The sequence below is a fragment of the Cynocephalus volans genome, chromosome X (assembly GCF_027409185.1).
Source record: "Cynocephalus volans isolate mCynVol1 chromosome X, mCynVol1.pri, whole genome shotgun sequence".
In the NCBI taxonomy this organism is placed as follows: Eukaryota; Metazoa; Chordata; class Mammalia; order Dermoptera; family Cynocephalidae; genus Cynocephalus; species Cynocephalus volans.
The window spans coordinates 8,793,894-8,808,743 of NC_084478.1; the positions used below are offsets into that span (position 1 = coordinate 8,793,894).

The 14,850-nt window shown below is 40.0% G+C and overlaps 1 pseudogene; it reads right to left on the minus strand.

Moving 5' to 3' along the window:
• Positions 1-316: 316 nt before the first annotated feature.
• Positions 317-14,850, minus strand: part of LOC134367144 (uncharacterized) — a 32,303-nt pseudogene continuing 17,769 nt past the window's right edge.

A 14,850-nucleotide genomic window follows, 5' to 3' on the forward strand; every position in this document is an offset into this window, starting at 1 on the left:
AGTGTGTGCATAGAAGATATTCGCCTCCACATTTCAGCAAGTAAAAACCTTCAAAGAAAGGAATAGATTTGCAGATTGGAGCAGAAGAGGAGAATACGAGAATAAGGTTTAGACATGCCCTGAGACACCAAATGAATATGTTTTATTTCAAATGAGTAGATGATGAAAATAATATTATGTGTAGGTAGCAAATTTCTTCAAAAAAGCTATTGGCAGCCTTTCCATGAAGTTAAAGCCCTCCATTCAGGTCTCTTATTTTGAACATTTGGACATCACCATGTGTCTCTCTTGATTCAGACATTTTGTTAAACGTGCCTCACACAAACAAGCTGGCACTTAGGACTGAGAGGGTGGCAGTTATGATTCCTAGTGGAAACACATAGGTGCAGCGTTTTTTTGTTAGCATTTCTTTTCCTTCCGGAAAGTTAAGTGGAAAGTCAAGTGTGGTTTGGCCGCAAAAGTCCATGGCAAAATTCCAGGTCACTGAACTAACCGTACAAACAGAGCTGAAGAAAAGAAAGGAGGCGGAGTGTTGTAACAGGACTGGATCAAATATTGGTACGGGTCCTGGGTGCAGCTGAGCCCAAAGGCTGTGGAGCTGAACAGCACGACTGTTGACTTTATCATAATAGCCAACAATATCAGGGTCCGCCCATACTCAATTTCACTTGAAATGGTCCAGTTCGAGTTGAGAGTGCTGTGCACTTTCACATCAGTTATTGAACGAGAGATGTTAAGTGTTTGAAAATAAAAGGCATCCCAAAGTCCAATGAACACAACGGGAACAACTTTGCTGTCGAATTCCCATATGCGCCAGGATCTGCTTTTTGCTAGGATTATACCGAAAACCCATGACGCAAAGCTGAAAAGGAGGCCAATCAGTTTGTAGAGCAGCTGCTTCATCTCAGAGACTGAAGAGGAGGTAGAGTCATCATGAAGTCAAGCCAGGAACACCCAGGAGGGAAAAAAAATAGATTGCATCAGCCACGGTTTAGAGCGCTAAATATTTGTGTCCTCCTTCTTGTCTGAAAGTGTATTTAAGTATTCTATACACGTATTGGCCTTCAATTAGTGTTCTACATATTTTAGATAACAATTAAACAATCCATGACCATGGTGGCAATATCAATTTGTAAGACAGTTTTTGGAGTACAATATGACAACATCTTTCAAAAGTTGAAACGTTCATATTTCTTATTCAGCAGTTCCAATTCCAGGACTTAGTACTAAGATACGTATACGTTTGCAAAAACAAATGTAAACAGATGTTAGTTGCAGCACCATTTGCAATAGGGAAAAATTGGAAATAACAAATGTCTATGAGTAGAGGAAAGCCTAAATAAACAATGGGACATGCAAGAGTACAGTGGAATATTACACAGCTATCATCAAGAATGTGTTAATCTATATGAAATGTCTGAAGAAACCTTTGTATTATATCAACAAAGAAAAACAATAACACATAAGGTATGACAATTTGTGACAAAAGAAAACACATCTGATTTTCTTGATCTATACAAATAGATATGGATGTGCTTTTATTAGAAGTTTAGAAGATCCATACAAAATGTGTAATACTAGGGAGATCATTTGGGTAGTGTGACAACTTTCATTCTTATTTGCATATTTCTCTATAATTTGTATGTTTTTAATGAAAGGCATACATAATTTTATAATTAAAAATGGAATGAACATGACCTTGGAGATCTACATGTTAAGCACAACAAACCACGCCTGTTTACATTTCTTACCCATCACTTGCTCACAATTTCACTTTTAGATATTGGCTTCTTTGGGGTGCAACTTTTTTTTTTTTGTGGCTCGTCACAGGCATCTGAACCCTTGACCTTTATCAACACCAGGCTCTAACCAACTGAGCCTGCCGGCCAGCCTGCAACTTTAGAATATCCTGATGTATTTTACATAAAGCCAATATCTTCTATGAAGCAAAATTTACATCGTGAACCAACTTATTTGGATCTCTAGTCTATTGGAATTGTTGGCAGTAAGTGGCATGGACAATCAGCAGATTATAACCCTGAAGCTTCCCCATGTTGCTCTGCAGAAAGGAGTGGGGTGAGACCTGCTCAGTCACCAGGTGTGTGGAGAATGTAGGCAGCTGCCCATGCGGAAGACTTCAGGGGCCTCCAAACTGTATCTCCTTGCTGGGAAGCCTGATATTTCTAACACCGTATTCCACTGTCCCCCAGTCTCCTTGCTAATTGCATGAAGGCAGCAGTTTTACCTCTCAGGAAGTCACGCTAGCACAGTGGGTTTGGGCTTGACTGCAGGGTGACTAACTCACTATCTAGGAAGACTTCCTTGCCAGTGGAAGTCTGCGAGAGTGGCCACAGGATCAGTGAGCTTTGACGGAGGGTATCAGGATGGGGATGTGGTAGTCTGCAGCAAAATGTGCCAGCTCAGGGACGCTATGGCGCTGTCCATGTGGAAAGCAGTGGGGTGGATGTGGATATGTTTTTCCTGAAGACCAAATTTGAGAGACTTATATACCTTATTTACAATGTTTACCCTTGAGCCTTGTACAAGAATTCACACATTCAGAAGATTAGTAAATAGTCTTCATAGCAGTAGGAAATTTTGAACCGGGAGGAAAAATGTCCCCAAAGAAAGAAATGAGCCCTCTGTAGTGAAAGAGGAACTGTTAGGGAGAGTTCGGGCTCTGAACACCGGCCAACAAATCCCTGGCTCTCACAAGATGTTGTTTCCATGCTTGCCCTGTGCTTTGTATAGATCAGGCCCCATTCTAAACACTTTCTGAGTTCTAGTACCTTCAGTACTCATGACAGCCCACTGATACTTGTACAATTGTGATCCCCATTTTATAGATGAGGGAGCTGAGCCCAGATGAACATGGCAAAGCTAGACTCCCAAGTCCTCACTGGAAGACGCAGTGCTTTCTGGCCCTCTTCATAGTGGATGGCATTTATTCACATCAAAAGAGTATCACAAAATAGAGAAATCCCATGTCACTTGTAATAAGAGCCATCTGTGGCCTTCTCTGTGTCCTGTAAAAAGATAAATGTGACCCTCAAATGAGAGCAGCATATGAGAAAGTGCAAATGCACACTTGCCTCCTTGTCTCCTCTATCCATTTGACTGAAGACCTTTTAAAAACTAGTACATTTATTTAAAATAATCATCATTATAATGAATATATATGCACATATATAAATGTTAGTGAGGATGCGGAGGTTGCTGTGCACTGCTGGTGGGAATGTGAGATGGTGCAGCTGCTGTGGTGAACGGTCCAGCAATTCCTCAAAGGCTGAAACCTAGAGGCAGCACATGACCTAGCAACCGCACTGCTGGTGCACAGCACAGAGAGCTGCAGTCGGCCCGAGCGGCTGTGTGCACCCCGTGCTCACTGCACTATTCACAATAGCCAAAATGTGGGACCAACCAAATGCCCATCGATGTATGACTAGCTAAACAAAAGCGGTCTATACATACATGTGATGGAATGTTCCTCGGCCTTACAAGGAAGGAGATTCTGACCACGCTACAATGAGGATGAATCTTGAGGACATTATGCTGAGTGAGATGAGCCAGGCACAAAAGGATAAATACTGTCTGATTGCACCCATATGAGGTACCCAGAGGAGTCAGAACTTTGGAGACAGTAAGTTGAATGGGTGTTGCCAGGGACTGCCGGGGGCAGGAATTGGGGACAGTGTTTCAGCTGGGGAAGATGAAAAAGTTCTGGAGGTGATGGAGGTGATGGTTGCACAGCCACTAAATATACTTAATGCCACTGAAGTGTACACCTAAACATGGGTAAGATGGTAAATTCTGTTATATATGTTTTCCACAATAAAAAGTATCACACAAAAGCAGATACTATATAAAGATAGAGGATGCGTTTAGGTTTAGGGGAATGACACACTGTGGTTGGCGATACTGTCACTGTGTTTCTAGACATGAATCAACCATTGACTTTCCCACACTCACACTCAGTCGCATGACTGCTGTCATGTAAAGTAAGCTGTGATGATGGAGATGACACTACCCAGAGCTGTGAGTTATCATTTATGTTCCTAGTGACAGTCAGGAGGCCTCAGTTAAAAACGCCAAGAGCACAGTGTCTAGAAGATCATGCTGGAAATGTGATGATGGTCATTTAAAGCAAAATCCAGGTGGCCTGGGCTGACTTCTTTTTGTGGGACGATCCAGTGAAGACCTTGAACTTCTTCACAGAGACGATGAGATGATTAATCTAAATGACTCCCGGGAAGTCTCAAGGATCTCCTTAACTTGGACAAAATGATAAACCGTGATGGTCTTTCCCACCAAATAAAAAAAGTGAGGAGGTTGGCTTCTCAGAAATACAAATGGCAGTAACTCTGCAGTTGTCACAGAAGCAAATGCAAACATTCTCATGTCGCCATGACCACCAGGGCTGGTGTGGGCATGTTACAATAGGGACACATAAAAAGTGCAGAGTTGTCTGATATCACCTTGAATTTGAGAAGTCTTTCTAGAACAGAACATTTATTTTAATTATTGCTGTTATTATTATTTTTTTTAGGTCCTGGATCAAAAGGTCATTGCAATTTGTGAGTCATAAGTTGGAAAACCATAGGAAGACCTACACTGGATTGAAAGATGTTCTGTGACAGGAGCCAGAGGGCTTTGCTAGAGAAGTCAGGGTCACCTGGCATGCACCTTCCTTAGGTTTTCTTAAACAAGGAACCAGGGTTAGATATTGACGGTCTGAAACTCATAATGCACTCGTGTGATTTTGTTTCCTTTTGATTGCAATGATAGATCCCATTCTTCCCACTCCGTATTTAACTTTCAATATTGTGGTCATCTGATGATGGGTAAGGGTGTAGGTGTATACAGTTTTAATTTAATACGTACTGTGGCCAAAATTCCAGAAACTCATACACTAAGCATGGAGTCGAAGTAAACTGGAATAAAAGTGGGCAGAGAGGAGAGAAAAGGGCAGATGGGAGATAACAAAGGAGAGAAACCTGCAGTTTGTGTTTTTGTTTTTATATTTTATTCCTTTTTCTTTTAGATTATAATTAGGGTAAAATTTACAAAGAATAAAATATGCAAATCTGCAGTGCACAGGTCGATGAATTTTCACATGGGCATACACCCCTGTCACCTCCTCTCAGATCAAGATACGGGGTATCCCTCTCTCCTAAAAACTTCCCTCCTGCTTCTTGCCAGTCCATAGCCACCACTTCCTGCCCTCACCCAGATCTAACCACTATCCTGACTCCTCTTCTCACAAATTAATTCTGCATGTTTTTGAACATAATATAAATGGAAGCACGTGGCTTGTATCTTTGGTGTCTGGTTTCGTTCAATCAACATAACGCTTTTGAATTTCATCTGTATTGTTGAGTGTAGCATCACCTGGCTCACGGATACCGTAACACAGCATTCTGTGCTCTGCATGTCCCAATCTGTGCGTTCGTCCTTTTGTTGAAAAACACTGGATGTCTCTGGTTTGGTGCTATGGCAGGGAGGAATTTTTTGGTATTTTAAAAATAAGCCATATGCTTTCTTCTTAATCCGGTGTTTACAATCAAAGGTTGGAAGATTGTGCTTCGCAGAAATAGATTTCTAAATGGACTGCGGCAAAGTGGGAGTCTAGCTGGGCTTTTGACATTTCATGGAGAAACCACACACAACATTGCCGCTTCCCCTGGCTTTGTCTGTTGGGGTAGCCTTCCTCTTAGAAGAGGAAACAAGAGAACTCTAGGAAAGGGAGAGAGATGGAGTCTTTTAGGCTAAAATATTGTTTGCCATACGCTTCCAGAGGAAGAACCCAAGAGGGCCACAGCCCTTAGATTAGAAGGACCACAGTCCTTAGATCAGGCTGTAGGTTATAGGTTCTTTATTTTAGTAGGGCAACAGTCCTTAGCTGTTAGAAGGGCCAAAGCCCTTTCGTTTAGGCTGGAGCATAGTAGGACCACAGTCCTTAGTTTTAGCAAGGCCAAAGCCTTGTAGTTTGAGGAATAACCTAACCTTTTAGTATTGCACATAGAAATGCTAAGCTTGGGAAAAAAACAGAAAACTTAAACAGGACTGAAAAGTCTCTGGTGTGGATATGAAAATCGTAACAAAACAAAAGTGCTTGCTCTAAGGCCAAGATACCCATGGTGCAGCTAAACCTACTTAAGAAAGAGTACGTGAGTTAAAATCTTCAAGGCTACTCTCCCAATTAGCGGTTGGTTCCACATTTCATCTTCCTAGGGAACTAAGTGTTGCCATAACAATTATCTCATTGGTTCTTTTGCATGTCACATAGCTCAGTTTTATGATTCCCTTGATGGTAAATTGAACCGTTTTTAAGTTGCCCCTGCTTTAATGAAAATTATGTAGCCAGTTTGTTTATGTTTTCTCTGTGACTGATTAACCACCTGTGTTCTTTTCTGTAACTTTCTTGGCTAGACAACAAAAAGCGAGAAAAAACCTAGTTTGGTTTATTTATTTATTTTTTTCCAAGGAATGCTTCTGTCTTGAAGAAGTCATCTTCTGGAATTAACCCATTCTGGGCCTCTCATTTGCTGAGGAAAAATGGGCTTTGAGTAATACTTTCGGTCTCCGTCTCCATCACCCTGGGTACAGGTGACGCTGGTAATGTCGCTGAGAACCGATAAGGCCTCTGCGTGTGAAGACCAGGACTTTCATCTGAGCTCCACCTCTGACTGGTGACAAGTCACTTAGAATCTCTACATTTTATTCCTTCTTGTAAAGGACAGGAGTCACCTGCCCTGTGTCCTGTTCCCCACCACAGGAATATGATACTTTCCAACACACAGGCCAATCTGGTCCCTTCCCCGGGGCTGCCAACGGGTTGGCCACGATGAGGAAGGGGGAAGCTATTCACGAAGCACAAAGCACTCACCTCATTGGGTATGAGGGTGACGGTCACCTCCTGGTGTTTCCTCAGAGTCTGGTGTGGGACTGAGAATGAGATTGTGGGGGAGGAAGGGGTCACCAACACCGAGCTGGGCCCGACCCTCACTGGCACCTTTCAGCTCTTCCCTCCAGCCCAAATGCCATACACCACCCTTCCGGCTCCCAGATACCCTAGTAGGCTCTCTAGTGGGGAGAAAGAATGAAAGAAATGCCACCAGCCTTTCCAGCACCCTTTGGTGTGTGTTGCACCAACAGGAAGTACACAGGACACACTCTCTTTGCTTTTTCCTTAAATAATGGAGTAAGTTGATAGTCAACTGTGTACTCCAGAAATATGTATAATCAATTATGTTTCAATTAAAAAATGAATTTAAAAAACTCTACAAAATCTCCATCAGAAAGGGGGAATTCCTTGCGCACAAATCAGAACACAAAGCCCAGAGGCAAAGGATTTGGTTGACGTTATATGAGCAAACCCACCCCGCTGGGTTCCTAGGCAGTGTTTGTGGAGCATGCATTCGTAGCTGATAGACTGATATTTCACAGGGGGAACCAATTTTAAAATTCTCTCCAAGACTTAAATAAATATTCCTTGAGAAGACGAACATTCCAGGTTTGCCTTTTGATCTCCCTTCTGTGGACTCAATAGGAACCTTCGGTGTGTGGAAATCTGAGATAAAAGTATGTCTAATGATTACCCTACGAATCCCTTAATTTTTTGGCCATTTATTTATCCTTGATTGAGGCCTTTTATACACCTGAAAAGCTGTGGGCAATCAAGCCGCACAAGAAGAAGGTATATGTTATGTCCCCATAGCTTTTGGTTGAATGTTTGGTGGCACTTCTCACATGAAATACATTGATGTTCACTGAAGGACTTAATCGGCAAGAGAATGAGCTGAAGTTGTCTGTCCCCCCAGGGCTGGCCTTAAGCATGATTTTGCAATGGAATCAGATAAGGACAATTGGGGGCTTAGAAGTTACCCTCAGAGCTAGTTAGGCCACCCATGAAGTTTGGGACAAAAAAGCTCTCCACAGCCCAAAAAAGGCACACCTGTTGAGTGGGGTGCAGGGAGCAGTGACCTAAATTTGTATAAACAAGACCTATACTCCTAGTAGAAGTTAAAAAACAAAACAAAACAAAACCATTGTAACCATTCCATTGATAATCACCAGAAGAGAGGAAGTATTTAACCCCTCCTCCCCACAACTATAAATGCAGAATGGAAAAAGTAACACTCTCCATGTGTTGAAAGTCTAAGAATAAATTAGATTGCCACACTCCCCAGCAATCCTACTCCAAGATATCTGCCCAAGAGAAATGAAAACCTGTAGTCATGCATAAACCCAAATGCAAATGTATCGAGTCGCTTTATGGATAATTGCCCTGTACTGGAAACAACCCAATGTAAAGAAAACTACCTGAAGCTTTCCTTCAACTGCAAAAGTAGACTTCAACAAAGGGAAAGACATCCCATGTTCTTGAATAAGAAGACTCAATATTATAAATATGTAAATGATCCCTAAGTTAATGTATAAACTTGGCATTATCCTAACGAAAATACTGAGAGTTTTGTGTTTTTTCCAGTCTGAAGTAACGCAAGTTGATTATAAAGTTCATATGGAAAATAAGAAGAAAGAAGAAAGTCCTCAGGGTGGGGAAGGAATAAGATCCCAAATAACATACATACTATTTTAAAATAAGTCTCTGTGATGCTGTTAAGTGTTCACTAGATTAAGAAATACCTAGAGAACTGGTAAAGCATTCTTTCTGGATGTGTCTGTCAAGATGTTTCCAGAGGAGTTTGGCCTGTGAGTTGGTGAACTGAGTGGGGAAGATCTACCCTCAATGTGGGTGGTCATGGTCCAATCGTGTGGGGACCCAGATAGAACAAGAAGGCAGAGGAAAGGTGAATTCTTTCTTTCTCCTGGAGGTGGGACATCCTCCTCCTCCTGCCCTTGGACATCAGAACTCTAGGCTCTTCAGCCTTTGGACTCCAGAACTTATACCAGCAGCCCACTGGGTTCTCAGAGCTTTGGCCTTGGACTGAGAGTTATACCGTTGCCTTCCCTGGTTCTGAGGCTTTTGGACTTGAATCGAGTCAGGCTATTGGGAACCCAGGGTCTCCAGCTTGCAGACAGCTTGTTGTGGGACTTCTCATTCGCTGTAGTTACATGAGCCAATTCCCCTAATGAATCCCCTGTCATGTATTGATGTCTGTATATCTATCTCTATCTATGTCTATCTGTTGCTCTAGCTCCCACGGATTTGTCACCCCTATTGCCCTGGGTGATGGAGCTGCCAGAGATTACTCAAGGCCAATCTCTTCTGAGCAGTGAGAAGCCCCAAAATGGAGTTAATCTCCCAGAACCCTCAAGATAGAGGCATTCCTTCTATTTGGGAATTTAACCACAAGCTGGGGTTCTCTTCCTACCTTTATTCTCCAGACCAGGAAGTTACAGGAAGAGAACACAGGTGGGGTTTTTTCCAAGTACAGTTAAACAAGTTTAACAATAGAAACTGGTAACATTCAGTAAGACAAGCAAGGTGACATTCTATAATGCAATTAATTCAATCCACTCTCAAAAGCTTGGACTTAGCCAACATTCTCTTCTTACATCTATTTCCCAGTATCTTTACATATCCATCAGGAACCTGTCTGTCTTTGAGCCAGCAACCTTGCTGTGTTACAATTCTTTATCTTACAACAGAGACTAGACAGCCTGGGGAAAAATTCCTGTCCTTTGCAAGGTCAATATTTGAAACTTCAAGGCTTTGGAAAACCAGGCCCTGTGACGTACATTTGCTTTATGCGTACTCCACATCTATCTATATATCCTATTGGTTCTAATTCTCTGGAGGACCCTGACTAATACAATCTCTACTCTGGTTTGAATGTCCCCACAAAACTCAGACTGAAGCCTGATCTCCAGTGTAACAGTGAAAAGAGGATGGGAAATCCGACTATGATATTTTAAAGATTGTGCTTTTGGGAAGTGATTGGATTGTGAGGGCTCTATCCTTATGAATAGTTAATTTATTCATGGAGTAATGGATTAATGGATAAGGGGTCTATAATGGGAGTGGCACTGTGAGGCTTCATAAGGAGATTAAGTGAGCATGTTTACACGCTCTTGCCCTCTTGCCATGTGATGCCTGGTGCCACCTCGGGGCTCTGCAGAGGACCCACCAAAAAGAAGGCTCTCACCAGATACACCCCATCAGCCTTGGACTTCCTAGCATGCAAATCTGTAAGAAATAAATTTCTTTTTTTTATAAGTTACCCAGTTTCAGTTATTCTGTTATAAGTGAAAGAAAATGAACTATTACAATCCCTGAAATTTAAAGCAGGGTAGGACTGGTACATGAATATACAAATAAACTAAAGGAGTCAAATAGGATGTCCAGAAATGAGCCCAATATCTACGGAAATTTAATATGGAAATGATAACATCTCAAAACATTGGAGAAAATATGGATTTTAAAATTCAGTGGTATTGTACAAAAAGAGAGTTATTTGGAAAAAATAAAATTTGACCCAATAGACTACATCAGGATAAATTGCAAATGAATACAGTAGGAATGGACCCATTCAAGAGACAGGAAAAAAAATGAACAAAGGCCTTTAAAACATGTAAGTTGGAGAAATACACCTAAACTATGACTCAAATACCAAAAGCAATAAAAGGAAGATTAAAAAATTTAACAATAGGTAAACATTACCAATTCATTTGCATAACAAAAATACCATAAGCAAAGTACAAAACCAGATGACAAATTAAGAAAGATATTTGTGACTGAGAGCACAAAGGGCAAATATCCATACCATATTAAGAGCTTCTAAAAATCAAGAATACCAACAAGTCAGTAGAGGAAGGGGCTAGAAACATAATTAGATACTGTGGCGGGCAGCTTGTGACATGGCCCCAGAGATCCCCAACTTCCTCGTAGTCATACCCCTGACACCTTCCTGCGAAGTGTGGGCTGGACCTAGTGGCTTGCTTCTATGAATAGGAAGTGGCAAAAGCCATGGGATGTGACTTCTGTGGTTCAGTTATACAAACATCATGACTTCCTTCTTCTTAGCACTCTCTCCATTGCTGGCTGTCCCTGGCTGTCTCACTTACTTGCTCTGCCATTTTGTGAGAAGTTCTACGGACATAGGCACATACGGTAAGGAATTGAAGGCTCTGGCCAGTAGCGTTTGAGGAACTAAGGAAATGAATCCCACCAACAACAGTGTAAGCGAGCAGTGAAGTGGATCCTTCCCCACTGAGTTTTCAGATGAGACCACAGGCCCAGCTGGCATTTTAATTGCAGCTTTGTGAGAGTCCATGAAGCAGAGGACCGGCTAAGCTGTGCCCAAACTCCTGATCCACAGAAGCTGCGAGGTAATAAATGTGCATTGCTTGAGGCCACTTATTGCTGCAGGAATCTGTTACATAGCAACAGACAACTGACAGACAATGCTGAGAAAAAAACAATAGCCACTAAACATTTGAAGGTGTACTCAGCCTTACTAAAAAAAAAAAGGTCATTGAAATAACATAGAGATAGCCTTTCTCACCAATCATATTGAAGAAAAATTCAGTGTTTTTAAATGTATTCTTTGACAGGGCTGTGAGGAAGCCGACATTTTCATAGCTGGCTCTTGGGAGTGCAAACTGGATCCCCCCTGTATTAGTCCATTTGTGTTGTTTATAACAGAATACACGGAACTGGGTGATTTATAAAGAAAACAAAATTTATTGCTTACAGTTTCTGAGGCTAGGAAGTCCAAAGTGCATCTGGTGGTGGCAACAGTGCCTCTGCGGTCTCACATTGCAAGATGGTGGAAGCAGAGAGAGCAGAGAGAGAAAGACAGACTCCCCACCTCTTTTAAAGCCCTCAGAACCAGGCCCCTGACCACCATTTTTAATCCATCCACTACTGCAAAGCCCTGCAATCCAATCACCTCTTCAAGACTCCACCTTTCAATTACCATAATAGGATTTCCCACTCTCTTAACAGCCACAGTGGGGGCTAAGTTTCTAATACATAAAATGTGGGGGATACAATTCAAGCTTCAATGAGTTTTGGAAGGACAAAATTCAATTCACTACACCCCCTATAGTGGAAGATTTAGCAATGTTTTTTAAAATTACAAATGTATTGACCCTTTGATACAGCAGTCCTAGGAATCTATCCCAAAGATATACTGGCAAAAATTCAAAAATATATATGCACAAAGTTATAATACATACACACACACACGCGTTTATACATACATAACTGATTGAATAAATCAGAGCACATCTGCACAATAGAATGCTTTGCAGCCATGAAAACAATACGAAGGATGTTTACATATAGAGTGATCTCCAAGAATGTATTGCCCAGTGAAAAATGCAAGGTGCTAAGCTATATACACACTATGGTAGCATTTTATAAGAGGTGGAATAAATGTGAACACATACCCTTTTGCACATATGTGCAAAAGAAAATACTGAAAAATAAAATTTAAATGTTATCTACAGTGGGAGAGAATAGAATGGGGATGGGAACAGATGTTTATTTAGACTGTTTTCTAAATGAACATAATTATGTAAATTTGACTTTGAAATTATGTAAATATTTTACATATTCAAAAAGAAAACTATATAAAAAAGACAAAATATCCCTAAAAATAGAAAACAAGCTGAAGGGAATAAACTTAATTGCTTATCAAGCTGGTGATATAACCATAGAAGGAAAACTTTTACACTAAATAACTTTAGAATGCAGTGTTTTGACTATTGAAGCCTAGGACAATCAATTTTAGGGACAAATAGAGCTTCAAAGAAACCTTATCCTTTATCTATTATGGTTACTAATGATATTGGTAATATTTTAAAAAATTTTCTATGTTACAGAATAAAGCAAATAAGTAATTATGTCAGTTTTGTTGGGTTTGAATCTTTGAGAAAGAAATGCAGAATATAATTGCAGCTAAACAACAATTCTGTAAGTTAAGGACAAATTGAAACTCATAATGATTTTTTTTCATCTCAGAAATTCATATATCCTAGTCTTATCCACTAAAGAGATCGAGATATGGTGACAACTCAGGAGAAAAGGCACCACCGGTGCCCAGATTATGGTTTCTAAATCCCATCCCCAAGTCCAGGGCTCACTGAAGGAACAGCAGGTTGGATTCAAGGTCTTCTGCCAGACATGTACAAGATTCACCCAGGAAAACTTTTTGAGGGACAGAATAGAAAGCCTCAGATACTAATAGAGACTGCTAATGGGTCTGGGGTTTCTTCCTGGGGTGATGAAAATGTCCTGCAATTAGGCAGTGGTGATGGTTGTACTATTCTGTGAATATACTAAAAAGCACCGAATTGTACACATTTAAAGGTGAATTTTATGGTATGTGCACTGTACTTCAACCAAGCCTTAGATAAATTATTTAAATAAAGTATTTATAAAGCAAAACAAAAAAGATGAACGAGAAGCCCCGTACTGGCAGCGTGCAGACAACAGGTGTCATGTCTATGAGATGCTTACATGATCTCACTGCATTTAGAATTTCCTGCACTCCTGAGATAGTCTTTCTGCAGCAACATCCTTCCCTTTCAAATATTAACTTGCATTTTAGTCATGTTTTTTGAAAGAAAGGAAAATGACTTTGATTTTATGAGAATTACAATTTTTCCTTCAACTTTAAATATGGGAACCAACACTCATGGCTGTTTAAGAAAATGGTCTTTAGCACAATATATCTGTGCTCATTAATATTCTAGGCATGTTTTTAACTGGTAAAGTTAATTTGTTTAAAAAATAACCTGAAAATTATGAGATGGGAGAGTTTCTAGCCCATACATGAAAAAAAAAAAACAAACTTTCGGGAATTGTCACTTACTTTGAAAATGAAGTCCATGAATAGGTTCCAAGAGGGTTATGAAATTGTGCTTAATTTTGTGTGCATGTTCATTATTCTGGGGAGAATTTCCATCAGGTTAAGAACCACTGCTGTAAAAGGTAATTAGATAAGAGTAAATAAATATGTTTTAACTTCAGTATTTCTCTCCATAACACTTGATGAATGTAGTTATAAATTGTACTGTTCTGTCTTTCTCTGTACCATTTTTTTCTTTAGGAAAATCATTTTCATAGAACAAATTTCATTGAGAAAGTGAGGAGTTACATGAGGCAAATAGAATGTTATGATTGTCTTGAATATAGATTTTTTTTTTTGCTTTTAGAAGATAGCAATTGAGCCAAATCAACGGACATGTGTCCCCATGGCTTCACTGCCAAAGATGCTAGAATTTGATCATAAAAAGGAGTAACGAATGCAACTGAGTGGAACATTTTGAACATATCAAAACCCACAAGTTACTGTTAAAAACATTTATGAGACAATTAGGGAAATTTGAACATTGCGTATTTGAGTACATTAAGAAATTACTGTTAACCTTTTTGATGTGATACTGGCAATGTGGTTTTGTCAAAGAAAGAAGGGGTTCTTATCTTTTAGAAATATATAATGGAGTATTTATGGATAAAATAATATATTGCCAGTGATTTACTACAAAATAATCCAATTCTGTGGTCAGAGCAGGTAGTAAGGGTAGGGATAAAACATGACTAATCATATATTAATAAGTAATGAAGCTGAGAAAATAAAGACTACTTTTGAATGTATTTGAAAATGTCCATGATAAAAACACAGAAACAATCTCATGAGTTCAGACTCAAGAGTTATTGATACTCCAAGAAGAGAAAGAAAAAACTGAAATAGAAAAAAACAAAAAACAAATACATTGGGCAACACCGAAGGTAACTAGGACATTCTCCCTGTCTACTTGAGAAACCAACAATTAGAGGGAAAAAATAAAGTATTTACCCTGACTTTTTGTAGCCACTAAATTTTATTTGTTTAATTTATTTTTTAAATAGTGCAGTTAAGTTTCGCTCCAACTTTT